The sequence below is a fragment of the Monodon monoceros genome, unplaced genomic scaffold, assembly GCF_005190385.1.
Source record: "Monodon monoceros isolate NGI ecotype Baffin Bay Population unplaced genomic scaffold, NGI_Narwhal_1 Super_Scaffold_15, whole genome shotgun sequence".
Lineage (NCBI taxonomy): Eukaryota > Metazoa > Chordata > Mammalia > Artiodactyla > Monodontidae > Monodon > Monodon monoceros.
Genome location: NW_021703771.1, coordinates 19,422,834 through 19,441,876, shown reverse-complemented (window position 1 = coordinate 19,441,876; position 19,043 = coordinate 19,422,834). Strand labels below are relative to the sequence as shown.

The window sequence follows — 19,043 nt, the reverse complement described above, 5'->3', positions numbered from 1 at the left end:
TTTGCCTCTTTTTCCAGCATCATAAATCTCCACCCTCTACTAAATCAATCCCGTGAACATATAAAGATGCCCTAGTATCTCTCATTTAAAAAGCAGTCCCTCACTCTTACAACCCTCTCCAGCTACAGACCCATTTTTGCCTTCTCACCTTACTTACTCCTCAGTTCTCTTCAACTGTGCTTCCGTCATCCCTATTCCACTTGTGACTGTGTTCACTGGTGATCCTCATGTGGCCAAACCCCACAGTCATTTCTGTTATCTTACCTGACCTTTCAACATTCATGCTAATTGACCTAACTCTCCCTGAAACTCCCCACTTTCTTTCTGAGATATCGCACTCTCCACCTTTCCCCCCAAGGCATTTCATTTATTGGCACTTCCTTCTCTGCTGGAACTCGAAAGTTTGCAGTGCTCCAAGGCTCTGTCCTGGGCTTTCTCCTCTTTATTTATACTCCTTCCCTGATGCTCTCACTCAGTATCATGCTTTAAATACCTTACTCATGCCAATGACGTTCAAGCCCTAACCTCTCCTCTGAACTTCAGGCTCATGTGTCAAACTGCCACCTTGACTTTTCCAGATACATGTGATTTTTTTCCCCCTGATGTAGCTCTTTAACTTTACTACTTCACGTGCTTAAGTTAAACTCTACTATTTCATGAAGTATTCACAAGATTTTCTTCAATTTGCAGTTGTCTGTCCTGCAACGAAACCTAGAGTTTACTGACCAGTTCAGTTTTAGACACTGGAAAAATGAACATTAAGAGATAAGATTCTTTAATTCTCGTATTTTTAAATTTTTTTATTGAGGTATAATTGACATACAACATTGTATAATTTCAGCTGTACAACATAAAAATTCGATATTTGTACATATTGCAAAATGATCACCACAGTGACTCTAGCTAACATGTGTCACCATACATAGTTACACAATTGTTTTCCTTGTGATGAGACTTTTCAAATTTACTCTCTTAGTAACTTTCAAATATGCAGTACGGTATTATTAACTATGGTCACCCTGCTGTATGTGACATCCCCATTACTTATTTATAACTGGAAATTTGTATCTTTTGACCCCCTTCACCCTTTTCGTCCACCCTCTATCCCCCACCTCTGGCAACCACCAATCTGGTCTCCGTGTCTTTTTGACCTTGGATTTTTTTCTTCTTCTTTTTAGATTCCACATATAAGTGAGATCATACAGTATTAGTCTTTTTCTGTCTGACTTATTTCACTTAGCATAATGCCCTCAAGGTCCATTCAGGCTGTCACAAATTGTAAGATTTCATTCTTTTTGATGGCTGAATAATATTCCATCATGTATATATATACCACATTTTCTTTATCTATTCATCCACTGATGGACACTTAGGCTGCTTCCATATCTTAGTTATTGTAAATAATGTTGATATGAACATGGGGATGCATATATCTTTTGAGTTACTGTTTTCATCTTCTTCAGATAAACATCCAGAAGTGGAACTGTTGGATCATATGGTAGTTCTATTTTTAATTTTTTGAGGAACCTCCACACTGTTTTCCATAGTGGCTGTACCTTCCCACCAACAGAGCACAAAGGTTCCCTTTTCTCCACATCTTACACTAGCATTTTTTATCTCTTGCCTTTTTGAGAACAGCCATTCTAACAGGTGTGAGGTGATATCTCACTGTGGTTTTGATTTGCATTTCCCTGATGATTAGTGATGTTGAGCATCTTTTCATGTATTGGGTTGGCCAAAAAGTCCCTTCAGTTTTTAAGTAACAATAAAAGACACATTTTTCATTTTCACCAAGAACTTTATTGAACAACGTATTCACCGTTTTGTTCCACTACCTTCTGCCATTTTTCAGGCAACTTCATAATTCCATCTTCCCAAAACTTTTTATCTTTTCAAGCAAAGAACTGTTCCAGGTGCCTCTTACAGTCTTCCAGGTAATTGAAATTTTTTCCATTAAGAGAATTTTGTAAAGACTGAAATAAATGGAAATCCGAAGGTGCAATGTCTGGTGAATATGGCAGATGAATCAGAACTTCCCAAACTGTAACAGTTTTTGCCTGGTCATCAAAGAAACATGCAGTCTTGTGTTATCCTGATGGAAGATTATGCGTTTTCTGCTAACTAATTCCGGACGCTTTTCGTCAAGTGCTGCTTTCAGTTGGTCTAATTGGGAACACTACTTGTTGGAATTAATCGTTTGGTTTTCCGGAAGGAGCTCATAATAGAGGACTCCCTTCCAATCCCACCATATACACAACATCACCTTCTTTGGATGAAGACCAGCCTTTGGTGTGGTTGGTGGTGGTTCATTTCGCTTGCTCCACAACCTCTTCCGTTCCATATTGTTGTACAGTATTTACTTTTCATCACCCATCACAATTTGTTTTAAAAACGGGATGTTTTCGTTACGTGTAGTAGAGAATCACAGGCGGAAATATGGTCAAGAAGGTTTTTTTTGCTTAACTTACGTGGAACCCAAACATCAAAGTGATTAACATAACCAAGCTGGTGCAAATGATTTTCAACACTTGATTTGGATATTTTGAGTATGTCGGCTATCTCCCGAGTGGTGTAACGTTGATTGTTCTCAATTAATGTCTCAATTTGATTGCTATCAACTTCAACTGGTCTACCAGACCATGGAGCATCGTCCAGCAAATCTCCAGCACAAAACTTCACAAATCACTTTTGACACATTTGATTAGTTACAGCACCTTCTCCATACACTGCACAAATCTTTCTTTCCATTTCAGTTGCATTTCTACCTTTCTTGAAACAATAGAGCATAATATGCCAAAAATGTAGCTTTTCTTCCATCTTCAATATTAAAATGGCTACACAAAAATTCACTAATTTTGATAAGCTTTTTTAAATGCACGCTGATATGACAGTTGTCACAACACAATCTAATAAAATTGTTTCGAATGAAGTTAAAGATAACTAAGTGCTGCTAGAGCCATCTTACGGAAAAAACTGAACAAACTTTTTGGTCAACTCAATACGTGTTGGCCATCTGTATGTCTTCTTTGGAAAAATCTGCCTATTCAAATCCTTTGTCCATTTTTCAATTGGATTTTTTGGGGTTTTTGCTACTGAGTTGTGTGAGTTCTTTATATTTTTTGGATATTATCCCTTATCAGATAATTCTTATTTCTGAAAGCTGACTTTTTTCCCACTTTGGAATAAGTTAATTATGTTTACATTACCTAACTTAGCATACATATGTTTCCCATGATTTAACCAAAAGCTGTAATTGTGAACTTTTTTCTCATACATTCATTATCTAACCAGCTCTTTATGTGTATTGACTATGTGCTCAAATGCTATCTACTACAGGATATCTGCACACACTATGGTACTGATTTTAGGCAACTGCTGCTGGCCCTTTTTTCTTTTCTCCCCACACTCATTTGTGCACATGACTTCACTCATCATCTTCATTAGTTTGCCAAATGGTCCTTCTCTAGCCCCGACTCTTCTCTTGGGCTTCAGTTCTACATTTCTGATGGTCCACTGGACAAATGTAACCAAATGTTCCCCTCAAAATCTAACAAAACCAAAACTGAATCTTCTTTTTCCTGCTCCCAAATCAGTCATTTCTGACTTGCCTCTTCCTGTCAGTGGAGCTGCCATTCTCTTGCCTGCCTAGGCTCCACTCCACTTCCCCCACAGATCATCACATTCTACCATCTCCTCCTTTAACACAGCCACAGCATGTTTTGGGGACAGGATTATGAATCTGGGGTCAGAAGGACTTGGGAAGTTAGTTGACCGAGATCTCTATGCCTCATTTTCCTCATCTTTAAAGTATACACCGGGATTGTTTTGAAGATTACATGATCCAATGCATACAAGAACCCAGTAGCACATAAGTTCTCACCATGCGTTGTTCTCTTCCCTGCCTTCCATCTGCGTGGCAAAAATTATAGTGGTGTCCCTCACAATATCTCATCTAAATGATTGCACTAAATTTCTAAACACTGCGTTTTCTCTCCAAACTCTTCCTAAAACACTATTTGGTTCACACTATAATCTTACCTAAAAGTCTTTAATGAATGTCTAATTTTTAAAGCAGAGGTGTCTACACTACTATATATGAAATAGATAATTAATAAGGACCTACTGTATAGCACAGGGAACTCTTCTCAATACTCTGTAATGACCTATATGAAAATAGAATCTAAAAAAGAGTATATATGTATATGTATATGCATATATGTATATGTATAACTGAGTCACTTTGCTGTACACCTGAAACTAACACAACATTGTTAATTAACTATATTCCAGCAAAAATTAAAACAAAACAAAACAAAAAATAAAGCAGAGTTGTCTAAAATTGGGTGGTTACTTCTTACTAAAGTATAAACTCTTTCGGGAAGGGCAAGTACTTTTGTGTATTCACATTAACCTTCCCTGAAGCACAATGCATGCACCAGGGGCTCAGTGAACATTTCTTCCAAAAAAATGATTAAAATGATGATCTTATCTGAAAGTTTGCAACAGAATATGAGGAGTTGTTTTCAGTATGCTAAATTCTTCAAGGATACTTTTAATTTCAGTTCTGACCTTTATATGGTCTTTCTTAACTCACTTAAAAATATTTGGTAGCATTTCGCTTGTCTGCTTTAGGTGTGGGAGCAATAACTGTTGGCTTCATCCCTCAGTATGTTTTTCTGTTCCTTGAAGAGATAAAAGTCTTGAATGAATTATGTACTGACTTTACAGTCATCAGCCACATTCACTGGAGGGCAGTGTTGTCACTAATCAGGCTCTAAATTCATTTCATTTTGCATTGCATTTGTTAGAGTTATCCGTTTATGAGTTAAAAGGAATATGGGAGTCTTTTTTTTTTTTTAAGACTGGAATATATATCAGATGTGCACTACTGCACTTACCCTAATACAGCGGTTCTCAAACTTATATATGTATATGAACCACCCTAGACCTGGGCTATCCAATACAACAGCCACTAGCCATGTGGCAATGAAGCACTTGAAATGTGGGCAGTCAAATTGAGATGTGCTGTGAGTGTAAAATATACAGTGGATTTTAAGGACTGAGTACATAATTTATGCTGATCATATATTGAAATGAAAATATTTTGGCTCTGTTGGGTTAAATAAAATGTACTGGAATTAATTTCATCTGATGCTATTTACTATTTTAAATTAAAAGTGGCTACTAGCATATTCAAAATTACATATATGACTCACATTTGTGGTTTATGTTATATTCCTTTTAGCACTGTCCCAGATGCTTGTTTAAAATGGTTCCTGGGTCCCACTTTTGGATATTCTGCTTTAGTAGCTCCAGGTTAGGAGCCAGAAATCTGATACTTTTTATCTCTCCAAGTAATTCAATTGATAAGTCAGAGTTTTATACTGCTTTTGACCAGATGATTTTAAGGGTCTTCAGCACAGCAAACAGTGATTCAAAGAGAACAAAGGGAGTAACAGTTTTCGGTTTCAATTGTGTGACAATGGCCATCCCATAACAGTCATACATGTTTCTCAATTAGCAAAACACACTTCAAAATATAATCACAACACAACCATTTTATGGGAGTGGAAGGAAGCTGGGAACAATTAAGTAATATCTATCACAAATCTAAGTGCACATAACCGTTGCCTCACTTCTAGAAATCGATCTTGCCGATCTTCTCACAAGCTCACTATGATATACTTGTAATTCACTTCGGCACTATTTGAAATAGTGAAAAGCTGGAAAGTTATGAAATTATAACACATCCAACTGAATACTATGCAGGCTATAAACAAGAAGGTCATCTATATGTACTGATACAGAAAGATGTCTATGATACTTACCGGGGGCAAAGCAAGTTGCAGAAAAGGACACAGATCCTATTTGCATGTGAAAAAATACGTACATATATGTGCATAGAAAGTTTCAAAAACTATTAATATTGGTTACTGTAATAGCAGGGAGAAGATTCCCAGCGATATGAAAAGGAACTTTTACTTTGCTTTTTATATCCTTTTGTACTGTTTTAGTTTTTTTAATATGAGGAATATGCAAATTTACATTGTACATTACAAAATGGTTATTTTCCAATATACATAACGCCCAGCCAAGTAAACACTTCATCGCTTAGATTCCTGTTATAGAAATTTGCTCTTCACCATTATCTTTTAATCTGGAGTTCGGTCTTCATTTTAATTTTCTAAAAAGCCACCGCATATATTCATTCATTCGTTTATTCAACCAGTAGTTACTGACCACCTGCGTTATGCCAGGCACTGTTCTAAGGCGGAAAAATAAAGAGCGGTGCACCGGCGGAGGACAATAAACAAACGCACACGTACATAATAACTAGTTGTTAAGTGCTATGAAGACCTCAAATTTCAAATGCCGAAATGTTCTAATGTCACGTGCTCCCGTGTGTGCATATACGTACGTATATTTACCCGTACTTACTAATTAATGCAATCATAGCTACTGAATTGAAGTGTCGTTTGGATAAAGCATTCTGGGAAATTTCTCAAATTAATCTTTCTCCTGCATGCATTATAATGAATTTAGTACAAAAAAATGTAAATAGCAAAGCCTTTTTTTTTTTTTTTTTTGGTTGTGTGAATTTAGGAAAATTATTTAGCTACTTCAGGCCTCAGTGTTCTCCTCTACCAAGCGGAGGATTTACCTCTCGGGTCTCCCGTCTCGGGGTGAATTCTCTGGGCGTATCAGCGTTAACAGCAGCGCCCTGCGCCCGGCGGCGTGTGGGTGGGGCGGGTCCCGCTGAGCGCAGCTGGGCCGCGTGCCGCGCGGCGGGCCGGCTCTCCCGAGACGCGCGGCGTTCTCGCTGTGGACCGGAGAAGAAACACGGTGCTTTCACAGACTTTTTTCACCCGAGCATTTCTGCCCGCCAATTTCTCTTTCCGGGCGTGCAGCGGTCGCCCGGCGTCAACTCCCGCAGGCGCCAGCCAACCAGCCAGCCCGACTTCTCCAGCAGGTCACCCGGTGAGGCCGCCCTACACGCAAGTCCACTGCTACACTCAAGTCCACTGCCGGCCCCAAGCCGCCCCAGCCGTCGCGAGCAGACTTGGCTCAGTGTAGGTGGTAGCCTCGCCTGCAAAGGCGGCTGTTCGTTTAAATTCTGGCGCCACTCCCGCGCCACGTAGAGCCAGACTCGGAAGCGACGGACCGCGGCGAGCCAGCGGGCGCGCGCCCGGGGCTGGGCGTGCGCGCCGCGGAGGGACGGCGCGCGCACCACGCCCCGGAACGAGCCCCCGAAAGAAAAGAGCCGCCTGGCGCGCTCTCGCTCCTCCCGTCAGGAGCCGGTCACGCCCCCTTACTCTACAGCGTCCAATAGATGCGAGAGGGAGGGGCGGCCTCTTTCCGGCTCCGGAGAGAGTATATAGGGAACTGCTGGCGACACCGCTCGGTCTTTTACGTCAGGACTTGGGGTTTACTGTGTGGTTCTAGGTAAGCGTGCGTTGCGGGCTGGTTGTCCGAGCGAACCCGGGCGGCGCAGCTTAGGTTGGGGGCTGCAGAAAGGTGAAACGATTTCAGAAATTGGAGCTTAGAGTGCGGTGATGAAAACTTGGACGTGGGGAACGCGCCGCCGGGCCGCCACGTGTCCCGAGTCGTGGTGGCGCCCGGCTTCGAGCGTAGGCGTGCGGAGGCGGCAGCTGGTGGCCGCGGCGCTGCGCGCGGCCTGGTTGTTACGCCCGGGCAGCCCCTGACTGAACCTGGGAGGCGGCCGGCAGAAGACAACATTCCTGGGATTTGGGGGCGGGGGGTTACCCTTAACGTTAAGAGCGAGAGTCCTGTGATAGGGTGTCTTTCTCCCATGGTCAGATCAACAGTTATTTCAAAACGGGCAGCCCCGGACTCGGCGTGAGACTGAGTTGTATTGTGCCGAGGTGGCGCTGTGTGCAAATAGGATTATTGAAGGGGAGGAGTTTAGTGCTGAAAACCTTGAACTATGACATTCTGTGAGAATACTTAATTTTAAATAGATGCCCCGCAAGAACAATGGCTTTCGGTGTAACGGAGCTGTTATGTGGAGAGGCAGAGGTAAGGGTTGTTGAGGGCCTATTTTTAAACCGAAGGAGTAAACCTGTTGATTTACAGAAACGATGATGGAGCGTCATTTGAAATTAAACTTCTTTTTTTTAGATGCAAAGGAAAGTTCCAAAACGTATGGGAGGTTTGCTGGAAAATGACTTGGTTAAAACTTGACAATCTTACCAGGTGTGTATTGGACCCGTATTAATACTTTGAGTCTGCATGTGTTTAGTCCACATGTAGAGTAAATGAGAAATTTTTTGTCCTCGAAGGAGCATCCTGCAGGTCGATGAATACTAATGAAGCTATGACCATCACCGATGGATGATAAACAGCTTCATTTGAAAGTAAGTTATGTGGCTTACAGCATCTACTATAGCATTCCGTAGTACTTGCCTTTTAACGTTGCTCTGGTTTATGGTAAGTGTCAGTGTGATCGAGCTTAATGGAGTTTGGTCTGATCGATGAGGAAAGCTATCCCTAAACGGATTACCTGAAGAAAAGTATGTACGGATTCGGCTTCTGAGATAAGACCAATATGCAGATATGAGATAACAAATTTTTGTTGCTTGGATTTTATAACTGAGTTTTCTGTTAGCTTATGCCTCTTATAGGGGAAAAACTGTTGCTTCACACAAGTGTTTTTCTTCTCTGCCAACAGTGACAGGGGTCGCTGTCCGCCTATTGAAAGAGGCCAGTTTGCCATGAAGTTCCTAAGGTGTAAACATGTCTGTGAGTAGAGATATTTTGCTTAACAATCAGTCAATCTTGTGTCCTTGGTCTTATCTATGATGATCCTATCCCGAACCTGAATTTCTGTTGAAAAAAACTTATACGGATCTGGCTTCTGAGATAGACCATTATAAGGACGACAGTATTTTTGAAAATTCCTTTAAATAAGTTCTTGAGATGTTGATAGTCTTGTAAATCTCAAATGTTCTTCCTTTTCTAGGGCTAGTGCCACGAGATTTACTTGTCTGTTGTATGAAAAACTGGTGATCAGGAAAAGCTCTTCATTTTATGGACACGGAAAGAAAACAAAACTCAAGACAGATTATTTAATTTTGAAATTGCATTTGTAAATAGATTACTGAGCCAACATCAAATCTAGATTAATGCATCCATAAGATTCAAGCCATTTCTGTTTAATCTTGTCACTGCCCTAGAGTCATAACCTGTTAGCCAGTATATTATTGATACTTTCTAGCTCTGAAACTGTTTTTAATGGAAAACTCTTTTTCAGTTGTCCAGCCTTGTAATTAAATAATTCTGAGTGAATGTTTAGCCTTTGGTCACCTGTCTGAATTTAAAATGCATAATTGTAAATACAGCCAAGTGAGAGTTTATACTATTGTAGGAAAATCCTTAGAAGGGAGAGATGACTGGGTTTGGCGCTCACAAGGATCACAAGGGGATATGGAAAACCTTGGCTTTGTGCAGGGTACTAAGTATTACAGAATTACTGGAGGTGAGGGCAGAGGAGAGAGACAGGACCTATGGGGTGAGGGGAGGGAAAGCCAGGCATCAAAACGATCCAGTATACTAGCTGAATTGTGGAATATTTAGTCCTAGTATAATAGTAATGTGAAGGGTTATTTATGCTAAAAATGGGGAGGAGTAATGCTGAAAATTAAGGAAGAGAGCACAGCATAACAGTCAGGAGCCATGAGGGAAGGTCACTGATAAAATCTGGGTTAAAACTGGTCAAACATTGTACAGAATGGATTAGTGTAAACAGTAATAGCATCTGATCTAACCAAGGTGGTTGGGCTCCATGCATAATCATTTTCCCTAAGTAGCTGCATGAATAAATTGTTCCCAAGCCCATATTTAAATGTCAAAGTCAGAGTGCCAATATTCTTGTCACCTTATAATGAACTCTGTTTCTTAAAATGTTCACCTGCCTTGGTGAGAATTCAATTGGGTCCATGCAGCTCAGTCAGGTTCATGAGACTGATAAGCCTGTAGTGGTCAGGCACATAGTGAATTTGGCCCAAGTGTTAAGACAGTGTACAAAAATGGGGCTCTGAAAATGTTTCTAGCAGTCCGTGTACAGCATTGTTACATTGTTCTTTATTGCACTCAGTGTATTTGGAAATGAGGAAACTTTGGCACTGCAATCTGCACCGTTGATCACTGATCTCCCTTACCCTGCTTTATTTGGTTGGAACTTTTACAACATGCTCGATAAGATCTGTTTCACACACTGACATCTTAAGTACCTAGATACCTTAACTACCTGGCACTTGGTTGTCAGTAAATGTTAAACGAACAATGAATGATTAAAGATCAATTGGGATCTACACAAAACTTGCAGAGAAAACTGCCCTTTTGTCAAAGTTGGCAAACATCAGTCACTTCAAAACAAGGCATGAAATGAATAAAACTTGGCTTTAGAGCCCTCTGACCTCTTTTCCCTCAGTCCCTTCTGGTTTTGCTCCTTTCCCTCCCAGTCAGTCTTATAATATTTCCTTAGTTGATAAAATCCAAATAATGTACATATACTTAATTGCACTATACTAGGTCCTGCCGGGGAGGTCAAGGGTAAAACATTTCCTATGTCCTCTGTCACATCAATAGTTGTACGAGATACCAAGAAAGAAGGCAAGATACAGGGATGCAAAGAACTGAGAAGATTGATCAAGTGATACATTTAGATGTAGGAGACACCAACCAAAGATGGTATGCTGAGGGCGGTAAATTGAGAATTTAGGCATCAGTTGGATGGATAGATGTGGGACAAATAAGGTGGAGGATAAGACTGAAATGCTACAGTACTGCAAGCTTTTTGAGCAACAGAGAACTAAAAAAAAGGTATCATTCAAATTCCCTGAAACTTGACATGTTTTCATTAGGAAGAGGCATAGTCACTTATTGAGCCCTACTGATTTTGCAGGGTACACACTTGACAAGAGATGAGAGTTGGGTCCAGAAAGGTACAATTTTAGTGGAACTTAGCTCAACATAGCAGCTTCCTTTTAAATTACCGATTGATTAGTAGCACTTTTCTTTCGCACAACAGAGGTCTTGTTATCCTCTACTGATTTGTGAATGCTGACCTAGCTGGACAATAGGCAACTAACTACTAGCTAAGACCAGGGACCTTAAGCTGTTATCTGGGTAAGGGATTTACCTTCCAGAGCATATCTGCAAAAAGAGGCAGCGTAGATTAAAAATCAAAAGCCTAAAGACATAAACGAATAGGACTGAAATAGACCAGGATCTGCTTGGTTAGGGCTGGTTTCAGATTGAAAGCAGATTCTACATGTGTGTGACTTGAGCCAATAATTTTCCCTGCGTAACACCATGCCTCCAGGTTATCTTAAAATACAGTAGGCTCAATCCTACCTTTTGGTGTTTTCTAAATTAGTTCTATTGCTAGAAATCCAATATCCATTGCACTGTGCTTCCCAGTCAGGTGCCCTCTGAACTGATTATACACTTCATAACCCTTGCTGTTTGCCCAGCCTGTGTGAAAGCTTTTGGCTGTTTCATGATTTTTAAACCAGTTCACCCATTAAATTTAGAGCCTTTGAATCCCAGCCTACTAGGATAGTCTGCTTATCTTTTGTCAATTCCTGCTCCCTGGGGGTGGGACCCTCCTTCCCATATTTCTTCCCAAAAGCTTGGTTCCAGATCCAGATAGTATTTAAAGCATGGTATTTATAATTACCTCACTGAATATTGCCACTGCCTCCGGCATTGTTCCACCTCACTGATTCTACATTTTGGGGTATGTACAGAAATGAGGTCAAAATATAAGTGTGCCATGAAGCTTTGAAAATTTTATGGACCATTTTGAGGTGGGGCGGGAAGGGTACCTTTCTAATATGAGAACCACTCAGTCTCATTCTCACAAGTCTTGACCTCTTCCCCCTGACCACTAGTCAGTCCATCTCTGAGGTCCTGGCATGCCATGCAGCTGAGTTATAACAGGAAATAGATTTAATCTCACAGAATCCCACATGGAGTACAGTATGATCCAACGTACTTGGGAACTTTACCTTAGTTAGGCTTACTCAGTTGATTATAGTTCCTTTCAAAGGAGTATTAACAATGCAAAAAGCATTTCAGAATTCTCATAGAATTCATCATTTGAAGAAAATAATATTTATAAATACAGTACATTACCGAGGTCAGGAAACTGGATGTGCCCTTGCCTCCTAACTACTGAATACAGTTACAGAACAATAAATGGTTCATTTTTAAAGTGTACAGTTTGATGAGTATAAGTATGCACCCATGAAACCATTACTGCAATCAAGATAGTGGTTAAATCCATCTCTCCCCAAAGCGCCTTTTTGCAGAGGCTTGATTTTGAACATGGTAAGTTTGAGATATGGGGAGAGATCTGAGCTGGAGAGTCATCATGTGGATGGTATATTTAAAGCCATAAGGTGAGATCACCAAGGGAGTGAATACCAATGGAGAAGTGGTCCAAGAGTTGAGTCCTGGGACATTCCAGGAGTAAGACATTTCAGGTTTATTTCAAATCCTAAAGATGATTTTGTATCAACAAATACTGGGAAACAAATCTGTTGTCAAGTTCAACTGCCGCATCTGAAACAAACTAGATAGAAAATCAAGGAGTTTCAGAAAATAAGGGTGAGAGCTAAGGAAATAATTTCTTGGGGTAATGAGGCTGGAGGTCAGCATAAAATTGAAGGAGTTAATATCCAAGGACAACTTTGCAAAGTGGCCTTCCAGAGAGAAGGAGATGAGGAATTTACGAAGTGTGATAAAGGTTTTCATCAGACACTGGACTTGGAGAAGTGGAGTTGACTACAGACAAGTTAGAGGTTTGCCTTGCGGTGCTAAAGTGCCTGATGAAGCTGAAAACTACCAAGTGTAGTTAACATAATTCTTCACTACTCTTCTATGGAGCTCATCCATGTGGGAGCAGAAAGCAGATCAGTGGATTAATCCAAAATTAGGGATAAACTGGACAGGAGGAGCAGAGTCATGATGGGCCAATCAAGGGTGTAGACGAAAGTAGTGTTAAAATTGACCTTGAGATCCAGGTTGATTAGGGAAAAAAATTAGACTGCTGGAAAACCGTCCCAGGTAATAACAAAGATGAGATGTACCATAGAAAGATGATGAAAATGAGGTAAAATAAGATCCTCTCCAGTTATACTATAAAATGACCCATAGCAGTTGTATTTCTAATTAGTGTTTATCTCTCTCTGGCCCTAGAGTGTGTTCTTTTCAAGCAGAAACTTGCCCTTTCACTTCTTAAACTCTGTGCCTAGTATACAATGTAATGACTCCCATTACAAATTAGTCTCATTAAAATGGAATTCAGTATGTATATTTAGGGTGGGCAATGATGGTATGACCTAAGTTCTCCAAAAGAGATAAAAGTAATGAGAAAAGTTGAAAACTTGTGATGGACTCAATATTTGTGTCCTCCCAAAATTCATATGTTGAAGCCTTAACCCTAGTGTGGCAATATTTGGAGATGGAGCCTCAGGGGAAGTAATTAAGGTTAAATGATGTCATAAGGGTAGGGCCCTTGTCCGATAGGATGAGTGTCCTTGTAAGAAGAAACACCAGAGAGCTCACTCTCCCTCTCCATGTGCACCCACAAGAAAGAGGTCATGTGAGGATACAGTGTGGTGGTGGCTGCCTACAAGCCCAAACAAGAGGCCTCAGAATAAAACCTACCTTGCCAGCACCTTGATCTTGGACTTTCCAGCCTCCAGAGCTATGAGAAAATTAATTTCTATTGTTTAAGCCATTCAGTCTGTGGTATTTTGTTATGGCAGCTTTAACAGGCTAAGACAGAAGTAAAGGATAAATGGCCACTGCTATAATTAGGGGACTTTATATTTAGCTAAAGATTTATGAGTAATAACTACGGAAAAAGTCCATGCAATGTAATGTCTCTGGTTTTATACATTTTCCCTTTAGGTTTTTACTTATTACATTGAAACTGGATTGACAATGCACTTCCTTTTTTTTTTTTCTTTAAATGCACTTTCTTATTGAATAATAACAAACAGCTGCCACTCACAGAGCTTTCCAACCTGTTTCAACATCAAGATCAGTTATTTAAGAAATAGATAATTTTTCAATTAAAAAATCTCAGTAAAGAAACTAGAGGGAATTCCCTGGCAGTCCAGTGGTAGTACTCCTTGCTTCCACTGCAGGGGGCACAGGTTCAATCCCTGGTTGGGGAACTAAGATCCCGCATGCTACACAGCGTGGCCAAAAAAAAAAAAAATTAGAGATAGAAATTAAACTATCTTATAAAGTGAGTGTTATCTGAAGTCTTATGGTTCACAGGAAAACCTTTTTAACATAAATGAAATTAGATCTTTTATAATCACCTCATATAACAAAAAATGGTTTAGGCTTACTAGATATTTCACAGTGTAAAATTTCCTTGTTGTATATGAACGTTAAGATTGCAAAAAAAATTTTAACATCTTTGGTAACTGATAGGTCATATCTATCATGATTTCACTGTTTAATGAAAAATACTTGGTATAAAATAATGGCTGACACTTCTATAGTTCCTTTTATTTTCCACAGTACTTTGACATACATCATCTTGGTTTCTCCTACAGTAACCCAGGGAGTAGGCATTATTAGTATTTACACAATTTATATGTGAGTGAACTGTGAGACTTAAAATATAGGATGCTTAAGGTCTAGATCACTGGAAGGAATGATTGCATCATCATCTGTATTTTGCACACTATAATATAGACTTTTTAGTTTGGGTGCCACATTTAAGAACAGTGACAAACTAGGGGGCAACCTAAGGATGAAGACAAGGGTTCTAGAAACCATGTCATTCTAGAGAATATTTTAAGGACTTGGAAATACTTAACCTGAAGAAGTGAAAATCAAGGGAAGGCATGATAACTATTTTCAGATATTTGAAAGTACTTCATGTGGAATAATAGTAATAATCCCATCTGGTAGGTACTATGATTAGGCCAATTTTACAGATGAGGAAACTGAAACTTAGAAAAGTAACCTAATGAAGGTCACAGGAAGTGAGGGAATTAGATTGAAAATCTGGCAGTCTAAATCAAGAGATGGTGTTCTTACCCCACTAAATACCTTCCCCAGAGGAGTAGTTAACTGAAGTGTTTCTTTGGAAGACACAAAGGAGATCAATGAATTAAAAAGAGGAAAACTGCAACCTAAAAATGAACTTTCCAATAACAGGATGTACTGTCTCCTTATCACAGCCTCCTATCAGTGTGAGCTGGAGGAAGGAGGCTGGTCCTAGTCAACTTCAAAGACCACTCTAAGTCTAAATTCAGATTCTTGAGTTGCCCAAGGTAACCCAGCTAGTTAATGACCAAGTTGACAACCAACACCTTCTATCCCTCTCTCAGTCCAGTGCTCAATCCACTGATAGTGTGGTGCCCCAATTTTTTTCCTGCAAAAATTCAAATTTCCTCAGAATTCATTAATCTATGGGAATGGGAAAGATGGTACAAACCAAATAACTTTAATCAACTATTTTTATACAAAAGTACAATTTGGGGCCTGTTACTAATTGTTGATCAATTTAATTACATTAGTGCCACAGAGGCCTTAAGCAGACTAAACTTCTCTGGGGCAACAGTAAGGTGTATTCTTTGGGGGTACATCGCAATTCTGATTTTTTATTTTCATCACTGATGTAGACTAGCAGTTTAAATTACATTTCTTCTTCAGAAATGAATGCAGAAACATTGCTCAGAGTCTGAACACACACCCAGAAATGTCAAGATAGTTTTGAAATTCATGGACCTGTTTCCACATATCTGAATAAAGTTCAGTTTCTTGATGACTTTTGTTTGCTTTTTTTTTTTTTTAATTTTTAATTGTCATCTTAGTTCCCTAACCATGGATCGAACCCGCCCCCCCTGCAGGGGAAATGCGGATGGAGTCTTAACCACTGGACCACCAGGGAAGTCCCAAGTTTTGTTTGCTTTAAATTCAATCTGTTCCTTTGAAGATCAAGGCACACTGAGAGGTTAGGTGTGGGGTGATTCAGAAACATCCTAAGGTTTCACTCTTTTGTTCATTGAACAAATAGGTCCTGAATAGTTACCATGTGCAGGTACTGTCCTAAGCACTGAAGATACAGCCATGAACCAAACGAACAAAATCCCTGCCCTTGTGGAGCTTACATTTTAGGAGGAGGAAAAGAAGGATAAATTATAAAGTATGTGAGAAATTATAAAGTATTTGCGAGAATGAGAAGCAACATGAAAAAGAAAATAGAACACAGGACATTGGGAGTGGGTTTGGGGAGGGAGGTAAATACTGTTGTCATTTTTAAATACAATTGACAGGATAGGCTTCAATGAGAAGGTGAGATTAAGCAAAGACTTACAGAGAGTGAGAGATTGAGCTATGGACATATCTGAGCAAAGGGCATTCCCAGGCCAAAGACAGGTGCATGTGTGTTAAAGAAAGAGAAGAAACACGGCACGCGGATCATGTCAGGTCTTATGCGTCATTGAAAGAATTTTGCTCTGAGTAAAATGGGAACCCGTGTAAAAGGAAATACAGAAACTGAAAGTATGATTCATGTGCATCAAAACCTGTGAATCCTACCCCTGTGGCCCAGATTGTAGTCTCTACCATTTACCATTAAAAGAAAACAGGGCTCATTGGAGAAATGACTGATTACAGAGCTGAGGCAAGAAATGTACAAGATGCGCCTTCTGCATCTTGCCATATAGTATAGGAGAGCAAGAAAGCTATCAGACATTTGCGGTTGTGTGAAAAGAACTCAGGAGCCAGCTTGGAGCATCTCCTACTGTCCAAATATGGAAATGCTGACTATTATCAAGGATGATAACTACAATAGACTGAGATACATAAAATATGTTCAAATCTGTGAATTCATAATGATACCCTAAAAGAAAAACCTGATTTTGATGCTGTTAGAAGATGCTAGTGAACCAACTTATCAATTTCAGAACTGGCAAATAAGGGACTTTCCAACACCAACTGCAGTAACAGATAATCAGATTGAAAGTGAGAAAGTTTTTTATTGATGTATCCCAGTTCGTAACTGAAAAAGATTGACAGAATATCACCATTTGTAACATCTCTTGAATTAATGTACCAGCAGTGATCATCCATGTTGGCTAACATAAAAAAAAAAAAGAGAGAGAGGGAACAGAGTCTAAGTGGCTGACTGGATGTTTTGGGGTCGTGTCAACAGCATGCTACTTGAAAATCTGCTTTCCACAGGAAATATGCTTTTTTTTCCAACAAAGATGATATATTTACAATAAATAATTTTTTCCATCAAAGAATTTTTTTCAACAAAGATGATATAATAATTCTTTCCAACAAAGATGATATATTTATCCGAAGATATTGGCACTCTCCATTGTGCAATAATGTCACATATCTGTAAGTTGTCTGATCAGGCTCCCCCAAAAGAGTTCCTTGGGACTTCCCTGGTGGCACAGTGGTTAAGAATCTGCCTGCCAATGTAGGGAACATGGGTTCGAGCCCTGGTCCGGGAAGATCCCACATGCCTTGGAGCAACTAAGCCCGTGTACCACAACTACTGAGCCTGCACCCTAGAGCCCGTGAGCCACAACTACTGAGCCCACATGCTACAACTACTGAAGCCGATGCGCCTAGAGCCCGTGCTCCACAACAAGAGAAGCAACCGCAATGAGAAGTCCGCGCACCGCAAGATGCTCGTCGCAACTACAGAAAGCCCACGTGCACCAACGAAGACCCAATGCAGCCAAAAATAAATAAATAAAAACAAAATAAATAAATTTAGCAAAAAAGAGTTCCTTGGGTGAGTCTAACAAAGAAAATCTAGAAAGCTAATTATTGACATGAATAAAATAACACGAGGTATATCACTTCAGCTTCAGTGGCATCTTGGGGAGGTGAGCTTGTTATATACACTTTAAACACTTCTATCAACTAGAGATATCAGTCCTGGCCATAGTACTGTTGTCTATCTTACTAAATAGCCGTATCTCAGGAAGTACAATACACTCAATCCACATTAATGTTTATTCTAGATTTATGGTTAATAGATGATTCATGTAATAGTACCTCAAATTTCTTTGAACATTCTTCTTAACTTAGAATAAATATAACCTACTAAACTTAGATTCCATGAAATCCAAATATAAGAAACTGTCTCCTATGCAATTTTCAATTTGCCATTTACTTGGTATTTATTTATCAATTTTTAACTGAATAAAGAACAAATCTGCAGAACACAAACTTTCAGGGTAAGTAAAATATGTTTTTTTTTTTCAATTTTAGGCATAGGGTTCTGGGGCGTTTAAGTGTACCTAATTTCCTAAAAGCTATAATTTTGTCTTTTTTAACTATTAAAAATTATCTTATAATTTTTTATAAAAAAGGTATCTTATAAGATAAAAATAAGGAAAACATTAAGCATAAAATTAAAATAACTCACAATTCCACCGTTTAGAGTTAAACCACTGTAAAAAAATCTTAATATCTTTTTCTATATAGATATAAATTTTAATAAAATTAAAATTTTACTGTATGGTTTGTTTTCCTGATTTTTTATTTAATATTCTATAATGACAATTTTCAATACCATTAGAAATTCTTCTACTCATTGGCAACATGGAGAACATTTCCTTTTTTTTTTTTGGCCGCGCAGTATCTTAATTCCCCAGCCAGGGATCGAACTCCCGGCCCCGGCACTGAAAGCACCAAGTCCTAACCACTGGACTGCCAGGGAATTCCCAGGAACATTTCATTTTAATGTATATTTAATACCCAAAGACTGGAAATTTCAATTGCTTTGAATTTTATCATGATGACAAATTATACAGCAATAAAAATTCCAAACAGGGCTTCCCTGGTGGCGCAGTGGTTGAGAGTCCGCCTGCCGATGCAGGGGACACGGGTTCGTGCCCCGGTCTGGGAAGATCCCACATGCCGCGGAGTGGCTGAGCCCGTGAGCCATGGCCGCTGAGCCTGCGTGTCCGGAGCCTGTGCTCCACAACAGGAGAGGCCCGCATACCGAAAAAAAAAAAAAA

General features: G+C 39.6%; 2 non-coding genes across 2 annotated transcripts; both read left to right on the top strand.

The window, feature by feature from the left end:
- Positions 1-8,487: 8,487 nt before the first annotated feature.
- Positions 8,488-8,557, top strand: LOC114896412. Its single transcript, XR_003793791.1, has one exon. It is a non-coding gene; the product is annotated as a small nucleolar RNA SNORD50 (small nucleolar RNA).
- Positions 8,558-8,811: 254 nt separating this feature from the next.
- On the top strand, positions 8,812-8,882 carry LOC114896411. Its single transcript, XR_003793790.1, has one exon. It is a non-coding gene; the product is annotated as a small nucleolar RNA SNORD50 (small nucleolar RNA).
- The last annotated feature ends 10,161 nt before the right edge of the window (positions 8,883-19,043 follow it).